This window comes from Oreochromis niloticus, linkage group LG13 (assembly GCF_001858045.2).
Source record: "Oreochromis niloticus isolate F11D_XX linkage group LG13, O_niloticus_UMD_NMBU, whole genome shotgun sequence".
NCBI lineage: Eukaryota > Metazoa > Chordata > Actinopteri > Cichliformes > Cichlidae > Oreochromis > Oreochromis niloticus.
Genome location: NC_031978.2, coordinates 17,866,186 through 17,891,533, shown reverse-complemented (window position 1 = coordinate 17,891,533; position 25,348 = coordinate 17,866,186).

Sequence of the window (25,348 nt, the reverse complement as noted above, 5' to 3'; positions counted from 1 at the left end):
ATAGGATTCGAAGCTTGCCAGGCTAACTGGTCACTAACCAGTCTCCAGGGCTGTTGACTGGGGCTTTAGCAATCGATTTCACAGACAGCCAGCCCTAGCGACAGATAGTTGCCTGCGGTCTATAGGGCCTGAGTGACAGATCTAAATCATTTAGTTTATCGACGAATCTCATCACTTTCTTCGCCACTTCCTTCTCCAAACTGACTTTTTATACGCTCCTTAGACAAATTATAATACAGCACATTAGACAAAGACAAAGGTGCTGTGTCGTTTTATACACAGAAATACTTGTAGTTGATATTGTGGGTCAACAGCATCGTTCCTTATACTGCAAAATCTGACTCTGAAAAGAATTTCTATCTTAATAGACACATTGATATTGATTTATGATAATAATTCTACTAAATTCACACAGGTTTAGAAAAGTGGAAAAATTCAAGAACTACTTAAAAATTTTATTAATTCCTAGTGGGATAGTTTACTATCTAGAGACCAACCTACACAATATCATTAGTGTTTGTTAATTATTTATTTATTTATTTTTCAGGAATGAAACCATATTCTCGCAAAATGGTGAAACAGCTGAAATATCAGCTTTAACTTTACGGCTATAAATTCCGCCAACCACAACCAATCTACAGATCAACATATCATGCAGTTTTAGCTGATGTCCTTATTCCTGCCAGATTGCTGGAGGCTCTTATAAATACACAAGCTGTTATACCTGTATGTTCACCATGGTGACGGCTCATTATTAAAGTAGGAAGCATGTGAAAAGGGAAAAGCTTAATGGCCGGGGACTGAACACTGTGTGTTTGTCATTTTTTTTTGTGTGTGTGTGTGTGGAATAAAAGCAGAAAATGCTGCAAGGTTTTGTATGAAAACGAGTCGAAAAGAAACAAACAGCCTTAAAGTTTGGTTCTCAAAATAGTTTATGTAGATGCGGAGTAACAGAGGAGGAAAGTCTGGGTGGGGTGTGCCAAGAGCAACATCACAAGTGCACACAGATGCTTTCTTTAAACTTTTATTTAAATAAATGAGCATAATAACTTGCTGAGTGGAGTGAGGCTGAGCTGCAGGAAATCTTTATCATATTTTGTTGTAATTTTCTTCCTAGGAACCAAATTGTTATTCCAAGCAAAAAGGAAAGAAAAAGAAGAAGAAAACAGAAGACTAATTGCATAAAAACAAGTGCAAGAGAAAGGGAGAGAGGAAGCAGCAGGTGGGAGAGAGTATCAGTGTAAACAGGAGCCGCTGAGCACTAGTAATGGTTCGATGTAGTCAAAAGGAGATGAGCTAAATAAAATATTAATGCGGGTATTATGTCATTTGCACTGCACCACCCAACCTCTGTGAACTAGTCAGTGGGTATGAGAATACTAGGCCATCGCTCCACTCAGGCAGCAGTAGGGTACGCTATCTGAGCTCATCCATATTCATGACCCTATCACTGTAACCCCATGTTCTACTGGGATGGGTTTTTGAAAAGGAAATCTCTTCACTGTAGGTGCAGTTTACAGCTCGCTTTCTTCTAGTCCTGCCATGACCTGGCATCACTGTGGAGTTTACTCTGAATTAACTGCAGTAATCAACTTAAAAGACATCAAGGGATATCAGTGAGTCACACTGATGGTACCCAGCGATTTTACAGTTATCTCTCTGTGACAGCGTGCAACCACCCCATTATGAGAAGCATGTGTTGAAAATGTCACAATAAAGATTTGGTAGGTCTCCAGCTGACATTTTAAAGGACATGTGTGGCACAGGGTGTGAACAAAGCTAAATCCCACACTGAGTCCATGAGTGTGTACCGACACCATGTCTTAAATTTGCAAAGCAGCTGAATCAAAAAAGGCAGACTTTCAGGGGAGATCGTTCTAAACTTTTCTTTGATTTGACAATACTTTTATTTTGTTGAAGAATAACGATGCCTGCCTTGTGGAAAAGGTTATTCTGACTGAAACCAGAGTGAATTTAATTATTAAAACCTCTTAGCAAGGACAGACAGTAAAACATTTAATAAATAATAAGAGTTTTTGTTTTCTCTTGTTACACAAATACATCCGTACAAAATTAGACATCTAACCTACATATTTCACCAAATCAAAGGCAGACTTGGACTTTTTCCCATTTTATCATGTTACATGCTGTGCCTATGCACACTAGCTGTCAGCTGTCATGATGTGACCCCCAGACAGCCCAGGAGCAACAGATTTCCACTCTGGTGCTCTGCTCCATGCAGCAGGCTGTTGTACTTAGAGCCTGTCAGAGCCTCCCTGTCTAAAAATCATCCTAGCTATTACAATATTGAGCCCACAGCCTCTGCTGGGTCCTGAGACAGCGCCTCATAGGCTGGTGGGTAACAGCCAGACACATATGCAGCAGGCTAAACTGAAAGCATCTGCATTAAAACCAGACAACTAATGATAATGTGATAATTCTTAAAGGCAGAAATGAGTGTTATCTTGCAGCAATGACCAATCTGTCCAGGCTGACTTATTCTAAATGGGCAACAGACAGCCCTTAGACCATGTCCACATTAACTGTCCCTTTAAAGGTCAGAGCAGTTGGGATACACGACAAGGATAAATCATGCATACATAAACGGAAGAACATTTAATAAAATGTACAGTTCTGGATGAGTCACAGCTGCAAACCTTCCGATCCATTTTCTATCCAGGCTGCAGGGGCAGCAGTGTAAGGACAGATGCCCACTCTGCACTCCTCCAGCTGTTTTGGAGGAACACTGAGGTGTTCCCAAACCACCTGAGAGACATCATTTCTCCAGCATATCCTGGCTATCCTATCAGTTGGACAACCCCCCCAAAAAACCACTTCACCTTGGAGCCTTCCGGGAGACTTCCTTGCCTGATAATCAAACCACCTTTTTTGATGTGGAGGAATATAGTGGCTGTTACTCTCCCAAATAATCAAGCTCCTCAATCTAAGGGAGAGACCAGACACCCTTCAGAGGAAGCTCATTTCCACCAACTGCGCTCTCATTCTTTCGGTCACTACCCACAGCTCGTTGCTATAGATGAGGGTAGGAATGTAAATTGACCTGTAAATCAACAGCTTCACTTTGATGCTCTCTCTTCACCACCTTCTGCTCTCACTCGTAAACAAGAACCGGAAAGGTTTGAAGCACTTCACCTCCAGCAGTGACTCACTCCAAAACCAGAGTGGGCACCCTTTTCCCACTGAGAACCCTAGCTCCATATTTGATGTGCTAATTCTGATTCACAGATTAAGGCTTTTAATACAAGAACAATCAGAGAGCACAACTCTCCCTAAAGAGCAAGGGCTTTACTAAAACTTTGATGTTTTATGATGTTTTTGCTGCAATGTGATGACATCAGGCTGTTATGGCATCATTGTGCCACTATAGGGCTTCATATTGAAAAAGTGTGTTGTACAGCTCTCTCCGTGCCATATTTTACAATATTGTTTATTGATTTTTTTTCCCACTTTAACCTTGGGCACTAACAGTGAAGGTCAAGGTCAAATGGTTAGCGAAACTAGAAACTCATGTCCCCTAAGGAACAATATATTTCTGTGACGTTTGAAGATGATCCATAAAAATTGTGAGTAACATCTGGCGTGACCTTGACCTGATTTTCACCAAAATGAAATCAGTGCGAGCTCTTATTTATATGTACACACAAAAAAATCTGAAAATGATATCTTGAAGACCTTGGACCCTAGACTGCTAACAAACAGACATGCAAATGGAACTGATTACATACGCCATCCCTTCAGGGGAAGAACTATCATTGAGTTGAGTTAATTCAGTTATAAGTGATATATAGTTTCTGTAGCTTGAATAAACCAAAATGACATGATGAGATATTTAGTCATACACTAAAGTTTATTTTGACCAGACAGTGGAGCAAAACACAAAATTACAAGATCAGCAAAAGTTGTTTCAATTCACCCACAGTACAACCAGCACAAGAAATATATTCAAGTTTGTATTAAGCACATTCATTAGTATTACAAATATTGTGATATCAAAATGTTATCCTGTGATTTGCTCTTGGCCGAGTTCAAGTCAAGAAGGCTGCTTGTGCTACCACCTCTAATGTTATCCACATTCAGAAAACCAGCATTTCATTGTGTCCCATTTCAGTGTCGTTTACAACATTACTTGGTTATTTAAGGATGTAAGTAAGAATTTCAAATTAATTGAGTTGTGCTCAATTCTAACTTTTCAAGAGATATTTTGTTTTTCTTTTATTCTTCATTATGATTAATATTCCGTTAGTTAGTGTCTTTCTCAGACAAAGACACTGTCACTTAATGTAACACTGGGACAGTGGCATTTGACAGCATGACAGGCTTCTTAATTAAAAGGCTGCTGAAAAATTAAACATCTGAACACCATTTGTGGTCCAGGATGAAATCAAAAATGAAGATTACTACTAAAAAGTCAAGTGCCAGATAGCACAAAACCTCAAAAAGTGTGCGAAATGAGCCAGAAGGACTGTGGTTAATTATAATGTTCTCGTAAGTGCATGAGTCATCGCTCAGTAACCCACCTCCACCCCGCTTCCCTTGTTGATAACGCGAAATGAACCTTGAGTACAACCCAAGTGTTTACATCAATGTGCCTGTTGCGAGTTTGTGTCCCATCTGCCTTTGCGAGTGAGGCCAATTGCTACATAATAATGAAATTATATCAGGGGTAATGCTGACAGATTGCCTCAGTGCTTTTAACCTTGTTTTAAGCCAAGACAAAAGGCTGTGGCTCCAGTCAAGCAGAGATATTGTTTTGGCTTCTGTTATAATCCAAATCTGTCTCTTGCTGTTTTTCAAATGGGGAAGCTTTGCCAAGCGCCAAACAATTCTTCGGTAAAAGCTTTTTGTTGTTCCTGCTCTGTGGCCGGCCAGAGCATCTCCAATTAAAACTCTAATCTGACACATTCACTGTTTTAGCCCTGAAACACGTACACTTTGGGAGTTGTGCTTCTGTATGTAAACTAAGAGTGCACCAGTGTTCCCAGCAAATTAATATGCATGTGTGCACAGATAACGTTTATTTACTTCACTTTTTTGCATATTTCTTTGCTTATTTTTGTCTCCCTGAGTATCTGCATGACAGATTTATGTGAAAGTTTTGGCAAATAGTATATGCTATGTGCATGGGCCCTAAAAATTCATTAAAAGCTGCTCACTCAATCTAAAAGCTGTTTTACCATCAGGGAGACTTTTATGACAAATCAATCTTGTTCCTAGTAAGTTGTCCAATTTAAATAAAACCGGCACAGAATGCAGACGAGCCGACATTTGGTTCAAATAAATGCTGAAACTTACCACCTACCAAAGCTAATGTACCTGACACACTTGGTCCTTTTCTCTCTCTTAGTTACATTAAATCAAAGGAACTAAGTTTAGAAATGTTACAGGGATGGCCCACAATACCTTCCAGACACTTCCAAACTAGGCTGTGCATAAACTGGGCCAGTAAGGCAGCATTTGGCCTAATACAGTATGTATCTGGGCCTCGACTCAGGAGGGGGACAGACAGTGCAATAAGTCTGTCAGCTGACGGCTACATCTGATAACCCCCTCCTGTGACTGCTGTCATCTCAACATCCTGCTCCCAGCCTGCAGAGCGTACTCCAAACCAGGGATCTCAATCTGTAACCAGCATGCACACACATACATCCACAGGCAGCCTGTCTGCAGCTGAAATTATGGGTTGTCAAAGCCTAGTCAGAAGCCCCTTTCCCAACTAAACATCTTTTTATGTTCCTTTTGTAATAAATGGAGAATCAGTGACCAATATAAGGCTTTAAACACAGGTATGTTGGATTTTTTTTTTTTTTCATTTTACTGACAGAAATAAGTTGAAAAAAGAAAACTAACATTTTCTTAACACATTTGCATCTTCTGGAGCTGCTTCAGAAGATGCAGTTTTATTTTATTTTCAGACCTCAAGTAACAGCAGCAGCTCCATCAGTAAGCAGGGTGGCTAGAAAGGTTTGAAAGAAAACCAAACAATCAGCTGATTTTAGTTCATATGCTCAGAGGAGGAGATAATGACATTATTTTTATTTTCATTGCACAAAAGGACAAGAAAAAGTTCAAACTGCCTACAGGAAAAAAAAAGGATTATACTGAGAGCAGACTTCAGATCTTTGTATTAGCATTAGCAATTAGCCCAGTGCTAAATATATTTCACATCTCTGTACTTGTCTTTCCACAGTTGGCACAAATTATGCCCAAGGTATCAGCGTATACCTTTCTGTTTGTGGTTACTATGCAACAAAATGGGTAAAATGTCAGACAAATCAAAGAGAAAAAGATCCTTGAGCAAAAACACAAAAGAAATCCACAGTTTCAATTAACAGTTTCAGTTAAGCAGAAAATTGCCTTACAATCCTGAACACAGATCAAATAAAAGGTGTGCATGGAAATAGAACAGGGCACCAGCTTTATCAGCAATTTGCAAATGTGTGAGGGACACTGTAGATGGAGAAAGAGCCTTGAAACAAAAGCCACACTTTTCAAACATGGAAATTATACGTCTTTTAATTTTACAGTTTTTCCCCTAATTTGAACAGTGATCTTGAACATTTGAAACCAAAGCAGAACTGTGAAATATTGATGACAGCCTACGTGTTCACTTCGCTAACAAGACCCTGATAAATGCAAATTTACTGAAAAGGATTTGCAAAGAACTTTAATTCAAAGAAGTTTAGTGCACAAATCAAAGTAAAAAAAAATAAAATCATTGTTTTATGATGCAGAGTCCAAAAAAACTATAACATGGACAGGGACAGAGGACCCTAACCAACAGGAGACAACAGGCAGTGTGAGGACTAGGGTTATATATAAACACACTAAGAATAGATTGAATAACAAGACACAGGTGGGAGCAGGACAAAGTTTAACACACCCAGCAGGTACAAAGAAAGACACTCACAAAGGAAGTATAAAAAGCAGGAAGTAAAACTAGAACAAAGACAGTTGTTACTAAAACATGAGGACACGGCAACATGAAAACAAACACTTAAAAACAGAGACAGGGAAACACAGGAAGACAACTAAACGCAAAGTGGCACAACAGAAATCAACAAAGAAATGGGAATATGACATTATCACATTTTGAATTCGATATTTATATAATATTTATTTATTTAAATTTAAATGCTGCACTTCCTGCTCTATTTACCAAAGTTAGTTACCCCAACATGAAAGCTTAACGTCTGCACAAGCCGAGTGTCTCATCGACCTTATTGCTGGTACCTTATGTTACAACTGCAACAACAATGAGCATCAGTTATGAAACTGCATATTCATATTGTCACTATTAGAGAGACTGTCACACAATCCCAACCGCTGATATGCAAATGAGGACAGCAGGAGACAGTGAAGAACAGAAACCTTCCTTGTCATCACTCATCAATTTAACATACGAGTACAGCAGATTTCACAGCACAGCTGTTAGTATTAACTTGACTAACTTCGGTTGGTTTAATCTGAACAAATGCACACATTAAAACAATAGAAGGCCTAAAGGCAGGGAGAGCAGCAAGACCCCCCCTCACACACCAGAGAAGAGATGAATGACAACGGTCATGACAGTGATTAAGTAAGAAATAGCACGCACTGACTAAAATCTGCTTCAATAACACATATTTGACTTGACAAGAGCATGCAAATAAGGAAATGAGTTAAAACGTCAGCTGATTTGGCCTGGCACGGGATTGGCTGATCTGTGGAGGTTGTTGGCTGACCTTGCCTCTGTAGGAATCCTAATGTAACATTATGATCTATATTTTGAATTTCACAAATATAACTGTATAGAAAAGATACAACTGAGGGGGACTGTTTGACGTAAAGGATTTGCCAAGGAGACTTTATTCGTCCTCACTCTCTCAGGCGCTTTGTCTCTTGCTAGTAAAGCGATGCACACACATGCAGTGTAAGTATAGAAGTGTTAAGGAATATATCACACCGAGGAAATGCGTAGCTGAAAAATTATTTTAAGTTCAGGCTTCCGAGAGGCAAGTCAGTCTGGAAAAAAAAACATACCAGATGTGCAAACAAAGTGCAAACACAAGCTCGCACAGTGCAACACAACCGAGGCTATAAACATTAGAGCAAAGCTTTAGTGAGCAGGAAAAGGGATATGTGGGAGTTTGGAAGATGGGAAAGGGATGTTAAATAGTTTGCACTGAATTTCACAACAGAGTTAAATATGTTTATTAAAAAAACATTGATATTCATTCAGAAACTCGAAGCACTGGATCAGCAAGCATGTCTGTCAAAAGCCTGCCTAAACCCATTATGTGGAATATACTATTGTAAAAATGTATTCACATAAGTTATTACAGTTCCTCGTGGAAGCCTTTTACTATATACAGTTTATGTATTTAAGGCCTTGAAAGTTGCGTGAGATGAATAATTGAACACTGAAATGACTGAACTCCAGTAAACCTCTAACAATGAATAACCCTTCTCCCTGTTTAAATAAGAATATTTATGAGTCTTGGCCTTAATCAGGCACTGTTGTGTAAGAGAACCGGATCAGATGGGGCTTAATGCAAAGCCATTAGAACACTAAAACGCACTTAGCCTTCATTAGAGGAGGAACAAGTAGGAAGTGACTGCACGGTAAGCAGATTCATCTTTTGTGCTGGGAAATGTAAAAGGCCGGGGAGTTAACTGTTAGCTGTACACGAGCAATATGTAATCTTTTAGGTCACAAAGCTGAGGGCGGCCGTCATCACGATCACTGTGGGATATTAAAAGGAAAAAAAAGAACACCACAAGGTTTTGTAGAGGCTAATATATATCTCAGATCCCTTGGGTGGATGACGTCAAACCTCCTAAAATCTGCGTCTGTTTTGACGCTTGTACGACGGCAGTTGACAGCGTGCACATGTGAGTCAGAAGCTTTACTTCTTCATAACAAATCACGACAAGGAAAGTGATTTTCTTAATCCAAACAAACATGCAGAGAATAAGCCAAACTGACTGTTTAAAAAGATTTCAAAAATTTGAACTGATATAAATGCTTTGGCACTGACGGCATGTCACACACCCCTATACGCGCTCCATTACAGCTGTCACCTTTCTAAGAGAAAACATCGTCTAGATTTAGAGTAGACTCAAGCCTGCACACATCGTTGTGCGGGTATTACGATTACCTCACTGTACAAAGCTGTAACAAGGTCACGCCGACCTTGAACAACAGCTGCATTAACATCAAAGTTGAAATGATTGATCACCTGCGACTGACTTTAAATCCTCTTCTAATACAACAGAGCTGTTGCGGCTCGCCAAAGGCAACATGTTTATCTAATTACAGCCTCTTTTCAGTTCATAAAGGACTAATTGCAGACATCTTTTGCCAATTAGACCTTTTCATTTAAAGGTAACTGTTTGCCAACAAGCAGTAAACGGATGCATTCATTTGAAAATGAAATCAGAGGCTCGTTATCCAGACTTTACAAACGCGTCGCCATCTGAAAATCAGCATTAAATAGCGAACTCCAATCAGCTCATGGCTTAGTTAAGATTCAGATCACACAGTTGTGGGAAATTGCATCATAGCTGCATGTGTGACAGGTGACAGAGCGGCAGTGAGAGGAGACACAGAGGCAAACGGGGACAGCTGAGAAACTGTCAGCAATTGGACCGGTTACCCTGTGGGTACAAATAGCAGCAGAGCGAGCGTGAGAAGGGAAAGGAAAGTGTGTTTTTTTTCACCGTTTCAGCCACACACAGGTTTTCTATTAGATGATAGATGACACGCTTCACACCCTGCACATTGCAGATATCACTCAGCATAGCCCTTGCTTCCTCCTTCCTCCCCTCTCCCTCACCTCTCCATCTGGCAACTGCCTCATCCCAATTTTACCCCTTCCCTCCGCCACCAGCACCGCCACCGCCTCACCCCCACATACCGCCATACATTGTCTATTTGTCTGTCAGCGTGACTTCCTTTCCAGAACTGAAGTTCTAGCCAGGTATGTTAATGAAGTTAATCGGATTTTCCCCTCAAGGAAAGCAGCACAACTTTCAGAAAGTTCCCAGCTAATTTTACCTTAATTCAATCTGCAGTTTCCCATCTTCCTGTGCTCTGTGTATGCGTACGTGCACGCGTAAGACCAAGGGTGTGTGAGTGTTTGTGTCTATGCATTTGGAGGCATTTGTCTTCCCAAGCCACATTTACCAGCCGTTTGGCAGAAATTAGCTATAATGATATTAGCCAATGTCCCTCTGCGTCTGCTGCGAGGAAAAATGTGGGACAGAATTAGCAGCAAGTTTGCCTCCTGTTTATCTCCTGGTTGTGATCCAACTCTCCTGACAAATACAGCAGCTTAAGTGTTGACAAAGACCACTCTAAAAGACTGCATAAGTGCTGACAAAGATACTGGATGAGAAACTTGAATTTAATGCCACAGAAGTACTACTCAAGGCATCAGAAATCCTAAATACGAGGCGCTTGTCTTATCATTCAGTAACAACGTGGATCAGATGTCACAGGTTTGCAGTGACACAGTGGTATTCCTTGCTAAGAGTGGACACTCCGGAGGATCATGTGGCCCCGAAAACAAAACAAAAAACCGCTTCCTTCATAACACTGACGTACCATGGTCCTTCATCCTTGGCACCTGCTGTGTGGAAGTGTGAATATGACTGAGGCAGTATTTACCACAGAGTTTATAAGCACTAGGAGGCCTCTCCATTTTTATTCTCCCCTGACAGTGGCCGTGCCGTGCTGTTTCCGCACTGTCTCCTCCTTAGTCTGAATGCCAGTGCTGTCAATCAACCTCCTCACCTCCCCCCGAGCTACCTTAGGGACTCTTCTAATGAGGTGTGTGTTGGCATTATGGCACAAAAAGCTGCCTGTGAAACTGTTTCATACAAGGGCATCCATTACGCCATCCGTGTGTGTGCCAAGAGAAAACAGAGACCAGTAGGAACATTATTTAAGCAATTCATAAGCTATAAACAATATTTTTCTGCTGCTGCTGCAAAACAACAAGAAAAGGCATTACTGTGTACAAGTCATGAGCCCTTTTGTCACTTATAAATCCCTCAATGTCCAATCTATGACTGATAGTTTTCCATTGTGTGTTTTTGTAACCAGTTATGCTTTTACTGTATTGGCAGTGTGTTTGGGATCATTGCTTAGCTGAAAAATGAAGCTGTTGCCAATCGGACGTTTTCCAGATGGTATTGTCTGCTGGATCAAGATCTGACTGTATTTTTCTGTCATAATTACATCAATTTTGACAAGATGCCCGACACCACTGACTGAAATGTAGAATCAAACCATAACACTCACTGTCTTAGGTCTTTCTTGATGAGCTGTAGTAAATGAAACATTTTTGAAAACTGAGTTTTTATTGAACCTTAAAAAGAACATTAAAATAATAAATTAATTCAATATTAATTTGAATATATTGTTTTCATTTGTATCATATTTGCTATTTCCAGTATTTTTGTCATTTATTGCTTTTTTCCCATGGGGGAAAAAGCTGCTTATTCTCAAAAACTCATGTATCAAATATGATGCATTTGGCTTTTATTCTGCTGAATTCTTCCCTATTTCTTAAGGTCATGACATTCAGATACTGTTCATCTGCTCCAGATCGTTTTTCGGGGGCGGCTACTTCTTCTTTTGTCCTTCACTTGTCCAACTTCCTCAAGTTTTTAGGGGCATGCTGGACGCCATGCTGATTTCTGGCTTTCTGGGAGTCACCTTGATGGTGCAAAATTACAATGTTGAGCATGTCAAACTTCATTTTTCTTGGGCATGTTTCAAAAAGCCTGCTACTTTAAAAAAAATGACAGGTCCAGCTACTTGTCAAGACTTGCACAGTACTCTACAATACCTGAACTTCAGAACAGTTTTCCAAAGTTCATATTTTTCAACAAAAATCTTCTTTAGAGACATATTTAACTTTTTACAGGATAAACCCTCTTCATTACACAAAATGCCACTTCAGTTGTTCAGTGCGATGGGTATTTTTAGGACTTTATTTTGTCTTAGGAAACTTTGTATGCCAGATCTTGATGACAAACAGCTGAACTGGAAATTTCACTGACAGATTTTAGATACTAACAAAGTATTGAAATCGGGTATCCAGCTCTGCACCAACATTTTCTACAGCAACAAATAGTAGGACAATAGTGCCAGCTGTTTGCATTGCAGAAATACCCAAAAGCAAGGCTCCCAAGAAATAATGGTCACTCTGGTTTCCTCAAATACACACAAACAATGAGATATACAGTCAAAGAGCATTTGCTGACACAATGTTAACCTGGTCCCCTTTTTTTTCCCATACACATTAAAACACATACTGCTACGCAGCTCCCATGCATGCTTTCTCTCACACTCTAAACTGCATCTGAAGGTGGTCGATCAGACATTTAATTGTCCTCCAGTGCTGACAAAGGCCTCTCACCAGTGGAGACAGACAAGTTGCTTTTATCGACTGGTGTCCAGAGGGTCCCGGCAGCTATTATAGCAGCAATGAGTGTCTGGCCCAGTCAATAGACTTTCTATTAGTGGACTGCTCCCTCAGCTCCACACCAGAACACACAGGGAGCTTGAGAGAGAGAATGGACGAGAGACTTGGAAGCTCTGTGGAGGTTTGAAAGGAGCAGCGAACCCCCCCTGTGGAAAATGTGTTTGGTGGGAGCAAGTAGACCAGAAGTAGATCAATAAGGAAAATAAGCAGAAGCACCAGGCTCAGACATTAGAGACATGATGCTATAAACTGCGTGAAAGTCCTTGCCTTACGCACGTGCATGTGGAAACACTGATTCTTCTGTTACTGACACATTTCTAAAGGATGAGTTTTATTTACACACAGAGCAGTGGAAGATAGTGATGACTAACTTTAGCTCTTATACTGTATATAGCACACAGTATGTGAACGTGATGGGAAAGCTTCAGTGACCTTGGCCCTGCTTGCCTGAGGCAGATTTAGACTGATCTAGATGAGCTGCAAGGTAGTCATGCTGTTTCGCTCTAACAGAGGGAGTAATAGCCAAAGCAAACACCTTCATCCATCTCTGAGCTTTTCATGTAATACCACCTATTATAAATGATGCTACACTGCTTAAACAGACCAAGATTAAGCAGAGAGAAGAGCAAATCAAAAAGAAGAAAAGCACGGAGTGCTTCAGACTTTGATTTTAGCTCCATAAAGGTTTTTTTTAATATAACAAGAAGACCTTCAGTCTTATCAGGGTTGTGTTGGCTACTGGCTTTTAAATAAAGACATATGTTTTCACTCTACAGGAATATTTGTGAGGGGTAGACAAAGATATTATACCTTACCTGCTCTGCTATATTGGCTTAAAACACATGATGAATGAGATCAAACATATCTAGACAACACAAAAACATATATGTAGTCAATAAGGAAGCAATAGTATTATTTATTCTTTTTTAAGTCACTTGGCTTAAAGTTGCCCTTTTTTAGTCTTCAGTTTCAATATTTATTTACCCTCAACTGACATTTTGGGCAGGTTTTTATTTCAGACCCTGTTGTTTCAGCCATAATTCTTTTTCAATCCATGGGGCTACAATTTAATTAGTTAGGTTTTACCATCAAAAGGTCAGTCCCCACACCAGACATTTTGATCTAGTTGCAGTGGTGGAGAGAGGACCCAAGTGGAAAACACAGGGGCTGATTAAATAAATAGAAAATAAGCCGGTATAGGCAGAAAAAAAATCCATAGTCCAAAAATGAAACAAAAACAGAAGCCTGTAATACAAAGCAGGATTTGGACTTCCATCCAGGGTTAAGCCTAGGTCTTCAGTATTGGAAATGCTGTTTACGGCTTAACAGGGTACACTGCCATGGCAACTGATGCAGTACCTAACCTGCAATGGAGCAGGTTATGTTCAAGATTAGAGATCAGCGGGTAAAAAATTACCCAGTACTGACGGTAAAGGTCTCTGGAAAATGTCACTAATCATGGAGGATCCCTCTGACCTCTACACTTGGATAGTATAAAAGGTTAGTGTTTTTAAATAGGATCTAAAGTCTTTGTCATATTTGAGCCCTGGATTCAGACTCGAGACGCCAAAGGCAGCTTTAAAAGATTTATTGAAAGGCAACCGGTTTTTAAATATTGAGCAAGTGTGAAGCTTGAGACTTTGGTTTTACAGCAGCAGTGACATAGCTTGGAGTACTGTGGAGTAGGAGAAGTCAGATTAGCTAATGCCAAGGTGGGTATAAATTTTATAGTAAAAGGCAGAGTTCAACTTTAACAGTCTTACCCGGAGATGTGACTGAGACGCAGGTGGGGTCTTCAGAAGACAGAAAAGTTTCTGGAAAAGGTGATGCAGAGTTTCAGGTAATTTAAGTCCTTCTCATTAAAACTAGATTCCAGAGGTAGGTGGCTTTTGGTGAATGCAGATTTCCTTGGAGCTGCAGGAACAGAGCACGGCAAGATACGAGCTGACGATGTTACTGAAACACCAGAGACACCTGATTACCACCATGACAGCAAAGACAATCAGCAAGAGATCTGCATAACCCAGCCATCCTGGTCAACCTATCGAGTTCATTTCACTTTGATCTGCAGACAAACTCAACTGATTTTCCTGTCTCCTTTATCAGGCTGTGGGACAGTAAATTGATCTAGTTTAAAGTTTTATACGTCACCATACTCAGTCTCAAACACCACCGAGGCAGCAGCTGTAACAGTAAAAACTAAAATGATTTCTTACACAAATCTAAATATTCATTTAAAGTAATAACTAGTGTAATCCATCAGATTCCCCCGTGTCTTAATGCTAGCACTCATTGCTATGTCAACTTACACAGTCATCATTTTTTCACAACTTTCTTTCCCAACTTCAAACAGTCTAAACCTTATTATTATAGGTCTTTTCCAGTCTTACTAACCCAAATGGACATATTTATATGTAAATATAAATATGTATTTATATGTAAATATAAATATGTACATATTTAATACTAAAGTACTCTACAGTGCTATTCTTATTACCGACAGTTATATCTTCCTTTGTAAAATCAGCTGCAGTGCTTTCAGTGTACTTACCCATATCTGTGATTGGTCAAATGCTGCTTATGCCACATATTTCATGCGAGCACACTTGTAGCTAGATTGACAAACCCTGAGGTAACTTATTGAGTTGATAACCGCCTTGATATAACTGCTTATCTTGATTGAGAATTGGGGGTTACTGAAGCTGCGTAAACAAGGAAGCACAGCAGAGGATGTGATGTGACAAAGAGTGATAGGGAAAGTAGGAATATATATTATTAATTGTGAGAATGAGCTAAATACAGTTGAAAGGAGTCAAATGAGGGTAGGGAGGTAATCACAAAGGATGGAAAACAGAAACATTTCAGAAAACCAACTGTCCAAAGACTGAAATACTAAAAACAAAGTCAGAGGGAGAGGAACAGAGAAAGCACACGAAGTGAAGAACCGATCCATCACAGTTCACAGGTTATTCTAATGTGCGATGTACAAAAAGAAAGTGATGAGTTTTCCTGTCATTGGATATTTTCATTTCACAAACTAATGAGCTAAAATCCACTGAGAACACCAAATGTGACCTTGACCTTGAGCACAGTTTAGATGAAGATCCATTAGTGGATCACAGTGTGCTAGTTTGATTCAATTCTAAACAGTATTGCAACGACTGGATCAGACAGAAGGCCAAATATTGTTCAAGGTGACAGCACAGACCTTTTTCATACAAATAACATCCAAAAGAATATGTATGAAAGTATATCCTACTTTATCTATCATGTTCAAAATCTCTTTGTGACTCTGCAACTCTCAAACAGTACCTGCCAGTGGGGTTACTCTGCCACTGTTTCAGTGATGAAAGCTCATGTGGGCTGATCATGTTAGAGTTGGAGCTCTTTGATCCTGAAGAGACTTCAGAACTGGTTGTCTATACAAGGAATGGTAGACCATAACATTGGTTGGCAGCTTGCCTGGGCTGATCTGACACTGATCAGCCTGTCACCAATTATGACTGAAAACAGATCATTCGATCTTACTGTAACATGTAAAAATATAATCTGTGAACAAGTCATTTCTATATTAGTAAGCAGCCTCACTTTGCAGCAGATTTATGGTTCATTTGCTCCTTTGTGTGTGTGTGTGTGTGTGTGTGTGTGTGTGTGTGTGTGTGTGTGTGTGTTGTGTGTGTGTGTGTGTGTGTGTGTGTGTGTGTACTTTAGGATCATCCACATAAATATAGGAAGCAAAGCAGTATATAAAGGAAGTTCACAGACTGAAAAAGCTTTCTAAAAATGTATCTGAGTCATATTTTGCAGCATGGAGGCCAAACTGAGACTCAAATGTAACAGCTAAATGGAGAATTACAAAGGCCGTGACTTGTGACTAAAACTTGGAACGGCTACTGATAGAGAATAGATGTTAGCCTTTGGAGAAGTGGAGAGAGAGGCTGAATCATTATGAGACTGCTGTCTCTAGGAGGCCTCTTGATCTTGTGTTCAAGGCAGATGACCAAAGACTGACCATACTTTCAGTCAGTAGATATAAAATGTCGAGGGGATTGAAATACAAAGGAACAGACTGCTGCATCTCTGTGCTCCTCCTTTTGTATGCTTCTCTGCACAAAGCAGGGAACACACTGAGATATGTCACCAAAAACAATTTGACAAAAGCCTAGTTATGTTTATTTTTCACTTACTAATACCGAGTCCGCCCTAGTGCTGGATGTAGAAGTTCGCAGTACTCTTGAGTTTTATGCAATTACAATGAATATTCATTTTCTTTCAGAAGATGTTTTTGTTTATTTTAGTATAATCCGAGGGGGCAGCAGCATGCCTGAACACAAGGGCAAACTAAACAGGAGCAAAATTAGGAAAGACATAGAAGAGGAAGCTTTCACTTTTATTTGAATTTGTTGCGACAGTCACCAAGAGCTCAAATGCTTTTCACAAAGAGCTGCACACAGGACTAAAAGAAAGACTCTCCCCAAAATGTTATGCGGGCATTTGTCTACCATCTACCGCTCCAGTGTGAAACTAAAAGCCGACTGAAATCTGTGAAATAATGCTTGGATCCACAATGTTTATTTGCAGCCTCAAAAGCTAGTGATATTAAAAAGAAGCACATTAAATAATTCACATAGCCTCCGCCGAGCAGGCAGTTCAGTTTGTCTGTTTGTTTGTTAGCACGAATACTCAAAAGGTTAAGGACAGCATGAAAGCATAAAACTTTAAAGACTTTCTTTCACCAGACTTTGCATCAGCCCATACAAATCATAGCAATAAAGGGAAAAGAGAAAAAAACAAGCCTGATTTCATCAGACTAAACAATGCAGGTTTAAAAACGCCCTCAGTGTTTTCTATGGACATTGTGTACTGGCTTTTATTTCAACTACTGATATGAAATTCTAAATAACCAAGAGGTGGAGAGCACTGGCTTCAGTGGTTGCAAGATATCTACCCTGCTTTTATAGATGGAGTGATTTTGTTGTCTTCATCGAGCCGTGACCTGCTGCTTACACTGGGGAGGTTTAAAGGCGAATCTGAGGCAGCAAGGAAATTACAAATTAGCACCTCTGACTTTAAGGCCGTACTTCTCAGCCAAAAAGCTGAGAAGTAGGTCCCAGGTAGAGGAATAAAAGTATCTTGGGATCTTGTACATGAGTGAGGGGAGAGTGTAGTGGGAGATGGGTGAAGAGAGCTGAGTGTGAAAGCTAGGCTGTCAGTTTGCCAGTCCATCTGCATTCCTACCCTCACCTGTAGCCACAAGCTCTAATTAATAACAATAAGGATAAGACTACAAGTGCTGTAAATGAGCGTCTTCTGATGAGTTACTGGGCTCTCCCTTGGAGAAAGAATGAGGAACATGGCTATACGGAAGAGAGTCAGAGTCGAGCTGATACTCCACATTGAAAGGAGCCAGCCGAGGTGGTCTGGATATCTGATCAGGATGTTTCCCGTTGTCTTGTATATGAACTTTTTAGAGCATGTCCTACTGGAAGGAGGCGATGGAGCAAATTAAGGACACACTGGCGATAGTACTGCCTTGTACCTTGAGAAGTGGCCGGGGAGAGGGAAGTCCGGGTGTTTATTTAGAGTGCTGCCATGGATGGAGGTATGGATGGACTTCAACATTTGCTGTGTTTTGTGCTACTGATGTAGAACCATCCTTAGTTTAGGGGGTCAGTCTGGTTCTCTAATGAATTCAGTCGTGATAATTCGATGGATAATGTTATTTCATGTCTATTTCTTTTTTTATGATTCATTTTTGTGATGTACGTGGACTAACTCTGGTCTCCAAGAGGCAAACATAGCTACTGTAATTTACTGAGGAAATTGGTACCATGCTTAATCAGCACAGTACCACCTGGACCAATGAGAATCAAAGAGAAGCCTACATGGAAAATGAAAACACAGCTGGATATCATGGTACCTTACACTAGAGAGGAGTTACTGTTGGTTGAGAAGGGAAAGGCTGAATGTAATTTTGACCTATGTATGTTAAGATATCAGATCTCGCCATTCAGATGGAATTTTCACAACCATTCACAAGAATATCTTACCCCATTTCAAAACCTTAAAAAAGATCAGCTACACATCTTTTGCAGAAGTGAACACTTACTGATTAACACGTATATAAAAACTGTGCTGCAGATTCTTTTTAAAGCTCTAAAAAGTGTCCAAACTCTTATTCTCTTTCCCCTTCTTTGTCAGATAAACACAGACTTTCATTCCACAGTTACTTATTCACAGTGTGCGCATATTCCTGCAGGCAAACGCATTAACAGCATCCTTCTGACAGCTTAATCATGCGTTCAGAAATGTGACAGACTCAAATTTTAGGGACAAGCCGGGAACACTGACTTCACAGGACTTTTTAGCATGCCAGTTCCTTATGCTTCATTAATAAATGCACTTTACACTCACACATTATGCGGACACTTCTAACCCTCACGCATTATGTGTCTTGTCATTTCATGGATGTTTGAGTCTTCTCATCTGTAGGTGGTTTAGGGCTGTGGCACAGATCTTTTTTTCAACTACAAGATTGTCATGGCCAGTAATGATAACATTGGGGTACCTACAGAAAATCAGAAATAATGTAGAGTTTATAAGCACCTACAGAGCATCCAAAGAGATTTAAAACATTCAAAAGTTTCAGCTGTAAAAAGTATAATTCGCTTTGTTCTCAAATGAGGCAAATGATAAAAAAAATAGATTGTTCATATTGATTTAACCAAATGCCACTGATGGCCACAGTTGTACAAAAAATATCACAAAGCCAGAAAAAGACGACCAAACTGCAGCAACTCAAGCAAATCTTCCAAAACCTGTAGACAAACCTGTGAGCCAAGGCCCAGGCACAGCTGTGCATTAGTTTAGAGCACAAAGAGAGGACATGAGACATAAGACTGTAGCTGACATTAACTGATTCATCATACACATTTTAACGTGTCATCAATTTATTTTTTAAATATCACAGTTATCAATATTACAACACAGGCAATTTGAAATATAGACATTCGCTTGACAGGAAAGGTTAAATTTGCTCATTATGAATCTTGGGTAATTGATTTCCAGTTGAGTTATGTGTACTCAAACATGCCACAACCAAACTAATATAACAAAGATAACAAGTAAAAGAGCAAATTTAGATTTTTGCGCTGGACTCAATAGGTAATATTGATGCTCTTTCTTCAATGTCTTCTAATAGCACACCTCAAGTGTTTTGGCAAAGTCATCATTTTGAAGCATCTAATCAACAAGATTGTCCATTTTTACCACTTAAATTTGCTTTAGAACTGCTTTAATTTTTAGCGCCATAGATTCAACAAGCTGCTGGAAACATCTCTCAGAGATTTTGGTGCACATTGGCATGATAGCATACAGTGGGATGCAAAAATTTGGGCAACCTTGTTAATAGTCATTATTTTCCTGTATAAATCGTTGGTTGTTACAATAAAAAAATGTCAGTTAAATATATCATATAGGAGACACACACAGTGATATTTGAGAAGTGAAATGAAGTTAATTGGATTTACAGAAAGTGTGCAATAATTGTTTAAACAAAATCAGGCAGGTGCATAAATTTGGGCACCACAAAAAAAGAAATGAAATCAATATTTAGTAGATCTGCCTTTTGCAGAAATTACAGCCTCTAAACGCTTCCTGTAGGTTCCAATGAGAGTCTGGATTGTGGTTGAAGGTATTTTGGACCATTCCTCTTTACAAAACATCTCTAGTTCATTCAGGTTTGATGGCTTCCGAGCATGGACAGCTCTCTTTAACTCACACCACAGATTTTCAATAATATTCAGGTCTGGGGACTGAGATGGCCATTCCAGAACGTCGTACTTGTTCCTCTGCATGAATGCCTTAGTGGATTTTGAGCAGTGTTTCAGGTCGTTGTCTTGTTGAAAGATCCAGCCCCGGCGCAGCTTCAGCTTTGTCACTGATTCCTGGACATTGGAATCCATGTGTCCCTCAACTTTGACAAGATTCCCAGTCCCTGCACTGGCCACACAGCCCCACAGCATGATGGAACCAACACCATATATTACTATAGGTAGCAGGTGTTTTTCTTGGAATGCTGTGTTCTTTTTCCTCCATGCATAACGCCCCTTGTTATGCCCAAATAACTCAGTTTTAGTTTCATCAGTCCACAGCACCTTATTCCAGAATGAAGCTGGCTTGTCCAAATGTGCTTTAGCATACCTCAAGCGGCTCTGTTTGTGCTGTGGGCAGAGAAAAGGCTTCCTCTGCATCACTCTCGAATACAGCATCTCCTTGTCTAAAGTGCGCCGAATGGTTGAACAATGCACAGTGACTCCATCTGCTGCAAGATGATGTTGTAGGTCTTTGGTGCTGGTCTGTGGGTTGACTGACTGTTCTCACCATTCGTCGCTTCTGTCTATCCGAGATTTTTCTTGGTCTGCCACTTCGAGCCTTAACTTGAACTGAGCCTGTGGTCTTCCATTTTCTCAATATGTTCCTAACTGTGGAAACAGACAGCTAAAATCTCTGAGACAGCTTTCTGTATCCTTGCCCTAAACCATGATCAGTGGAGGGCGCCCTTACTCCCAGCCAATGGGCGATAGAAAACCGATCGGTGCCTATGCCATTCCCAATATGCGCTGGCATGAAGTCGTGCAGCATGAATACGAGCAATTTTTTTTTTTTTTTTTTTTTTTTTGTGATGCCGCCCCGGGCAACCGCCCGTGTCGCCCGTATCAAAAACCGCTACTGACCATGATGGTGAACAATCTTTGTCTTCAGGTCATTTGAGAGTTGTATTGAGACCCCCAGGTTGCTACTCTTCAGAGAAAATTAAAAGAAGGGGGGAAACCTACAATTGACCCCCTTAAATACTCTTTGTCATTATAGGATTCACCTGTGTATGTAGGTCAGGGGTCACTGAGGTTACCAACCCAATTTGAGTTCCAATAATTAGTTCTAAAGGTTTTGGAATCAACAAAATGACAACAGTGCCCAAATTTATGCACCTGCCTGATTTTGTTTAAACAATTATTGCACACTTTCTGTAAATCCAATAAACTTCATTTCACTTCTCAAATATCACTGTGTGTGTCTCCTACATGACATATTTAACTGACATTTTTTATTGCAACAACCAACAATTTATACAGGAAAATAATGACTATTAACAAGGTTGCCCAAACTTTTGCATCCCACTGTACATTAGTTCCTAATGATTTACCAGTTGCATGTCCATGATGCAAATCTTCTGCTTCACCACACCACTGTTAAACGTGGTGTGCATTCAGAGATGCTCTTCTGCATACCTTGGTTATAACGAGTGGTTATTTGAGTTGCTGTTACTGCCTTATATTTTTGGGACCATTCTCCATTGGCATAGGAAAAAGTTTCTGAAGTACTCAGATCTAACCCTCTTGCACCAACAACCATTCCACATTCAGGGTCACCGAAATCACCCTTCTTTCAGCAAGTCGTCGAGACCATGTCTATGCGCATAACTGCATTGAGTTGATGCTACATTATTGGCATATTAGATATTTGCATTATAAATACAGCTCAAAGGTTGTAACCAATTCTGTATACCACTACTGCTGGTGTTGGCAACATGATAAATAGACCAAAACAATAAAACAGGCCTTGTGTATTCAAAACAAATATCCACATTTAAGAAAATACACTTGGATAAAGTAAAGACCAGCATCAAGTTTAAAGCAAAATATTTTTAGCAGTTTTATAATGACATACACAGGTGATTTGTTTGTGACCTAATTTTCTCAGTTTTTAACTTAGCTGCTTTACAAAGTGACTTGAAATATATTCTTATAGCAACTACATTATGCAGGGTTGTGGATGCCGGACCAGTCCCAGCAGGCTCCTGGGTGAGAGAATACACCCTGAACTAATCCCAAGTATTACATAGAGTTTACCTAATTTGCATGAGATGGCAATATGGCTCCCACATATAAAGCCCCCAGCTAGGCAGCAGCTTTTATTAACCTAGAACCTAATCTGTCAGGTAGCAGTGTCGTCATCAGTGCAGGCAGGATACAGTGTTCGCGCTGAAAGTAGGGCTGTTCAATTAATCAAACTTTAATTTCAGTTACAATTTTAGCTTCCAACGACAAACAAGAAATAAAGGGGCGCATGACTGATGTATGCAATTTTGTTTTATGTTCGGCCATTTGATAAACACGAATGTCTATTACGTTTAAGTTATTAAAAACCCAAGTTAAGCAAGCTGTACAGTCATTTTGTTACAAAGCTTTGGCTCAGTGGAGCCCTCTGTGTCTGTATTGTATCATAAGCTATGTTGCTGTGTGTCTTGTTGATGATGTTGATACACTGGCATCTCTGACAGAGGATTCTCCATCACCAGATTAAACCTACCAAGATTTGCAATAAATAATATTTACAGTTACTCTTAATAATATTTCAAAAAGCTGACATCAGATTAATTGTCATGCTCAGTATTTCTAATATAATTTTGTTAGCCACTGTGGACACAAGGGACAAGAAAGCCCTGTTTGATTGTTCACATGGGCACCTGATTATTTTTATAAGACAAAAATTTAAAAACTGCAGATATGTCCTTTCATCCAGCTGAGAACATCCTGTCACCTGCAGGCTCCATTATGGTCAGTCTCACCTGCTCCTGCTGCGTCATGTCCACTCATGTGCTTGAAAAAGATGTGAACAGAGCAGCACAGCTGTCTCTGGCTAATGAGACAGCTGAGCCCGCCCACTCCTCGATCATATTCACTATCATTGATTAAACACCATGACAACGGAAAGTTCTTAATATAACATAAAAGAGTGCCCAAGTCTGCGGGGTGTCAGGAAAATGAGTGTAGATGATAACAGGCTTTATAAGAAAACAAAGGCAAAGGGAGTGCATGTTTAGGTCCGTTGTGTAGGATCAGAGAGGCCTTTCTTGGGCTCAACTGTGACCACAGCACAGCTTACAACTCTGAGAGGGCGAGTACCCATTGCTAATCGTAAATCCCACCTCAGCAGCTCAGCCGCTCTCTCATTATGGGACACTAGCGGCTGTTGAGCCCTGTGGAGGAAAGTTGAGGGGGTGACCGTTGTGGGCGTGGGGGTAATCCTTGTGCTTTTGAGCCAATTTCCAAAACTCAGTTTGGTGTGGCAAAGAGATGGGGACACTGTAGGCATTTGTGCAGGAAGTCGTAATCGAGGTGGGGGAAAAAAGAGAGCAGGGATGCATACAGAGGGCTGGAAGAAGGTTGAAGCATGCAGAAGAGAGAGAATCGTAGAGACGTGAAAGAAAGGAAGGATGAGGCATTAGACAGATGGAGGGGAGAAAGATATGAAAAGTGCACGTGCCAGTGCATGTGAAGCGTGTCCATCTATGCTCACTTGCCTGCTCCAGTGTGTATGTGCACCAGACTGACTAAGCCTCCCTTTATTTGCTGTAAGGATTAGGGGGACAGCACCGACACATGCACATTCTCAGGCTTAACGCGGTGCCAGACTCTGAGGCACACTCACGAGGGGGTGTGTGAACATAAGCACACGGCTGCAGAAAATGACGAGCACAGTCACTGACTCTTGTTGAAGGCTCCACCATGAAGACGACAGTTTATTACACGATGTGGTAAATTTTGAATGCCAGTACATAATGCTGATATCTCAAGAGGGCTGTTATCCGATTAGGAATTGTTTGGTTACTGGTCTTAAGCGATCCCACTAAGATAGGACCATTTTAGGCTCCGTTTTTACTCAATGTTTGGTTACATTTAAGCCCCAGAATGACTTGGCAAGCGTTATAAAAGCTATTACAGCTTGGCTTAAAACCGACACTTTTAAAACATTAACCAATAAGCTCGAGTTCTGTTTGATGTTCTTTTCAAAAAGTGGTGACTCCAGCACACTTTCAAGCAACTGCTAAATGTTGCATAACCTTAAAAACGTAGTAAACTGCTCCCTTTACAGGAGGACAGTCTGAAAATTTCATATCTCTAATTTCTGAAAATAGGTACTGCTGAACAAACTTTCGTCTGTCATCTCTAGTAGCTTATGCGTTACCCTCAGGTGGAGCTGTGTGCTGCTGCTTCACCCAGTATGGTCATGCAGGTCAAACACTATCACACCAATTCCCTAGGTTTGAGTAGCTGCTAATCTCAGCTGGCTCGGGACTGGATTATCCAATTAAAAAACCCTGACCCCTGAAATGACCCCCTCAGCACTAAGCACAGGGGTGTATACTACTGTCACTCTGAGAGATAAGAGGAACAGGATTGGATTTGGGGGTAACAGGTAGATATGGGGAAGATTTTTAGTAATTACTTTCTGCACAAAGCTGGAGATAAAATGGATGAAATTGCACCTAAATTTGTTTTATAGGGAGGATTATTTTCTTTAAATCTCTTAAACAGTGTCTTAGCTTTTACTTAAACGCTACACACTCACTGGGTGCATTATAGTGTTAACAGCACCCCTAAATCCTCTTAGTTTTAAAACTTCACATTTAAGTTTGCGCTGACATAATTTGGTGATTAATCCATTGGTCCACTGATAGAAAATTAAGCTGCAAGTATTTTTCCTAATTCCGAATCAACCACCCACCAATCATCCAGTTTTAGTAGTTGTTTTGTTTAATGAAAACATGGTGCCGGAATGATTAATTGAACATCTGTGGTTGTGTTGTCTGTGGTATTTTCATTTCTGGATATTTCTTAGTTTTGCATTGCTGGTCAGATGAGACAGAAACATTTTAACAAATCAACAGAGGCAATAAGAAAGATGTTTTGTGAACCAAACTTGTTTGTTTTTTTTTATCAAAATAATTAAGAGAATAATGAGTAATCAATGCTGGAAACAACTGTTTAACTGACTGAGAAAAAAGCTGT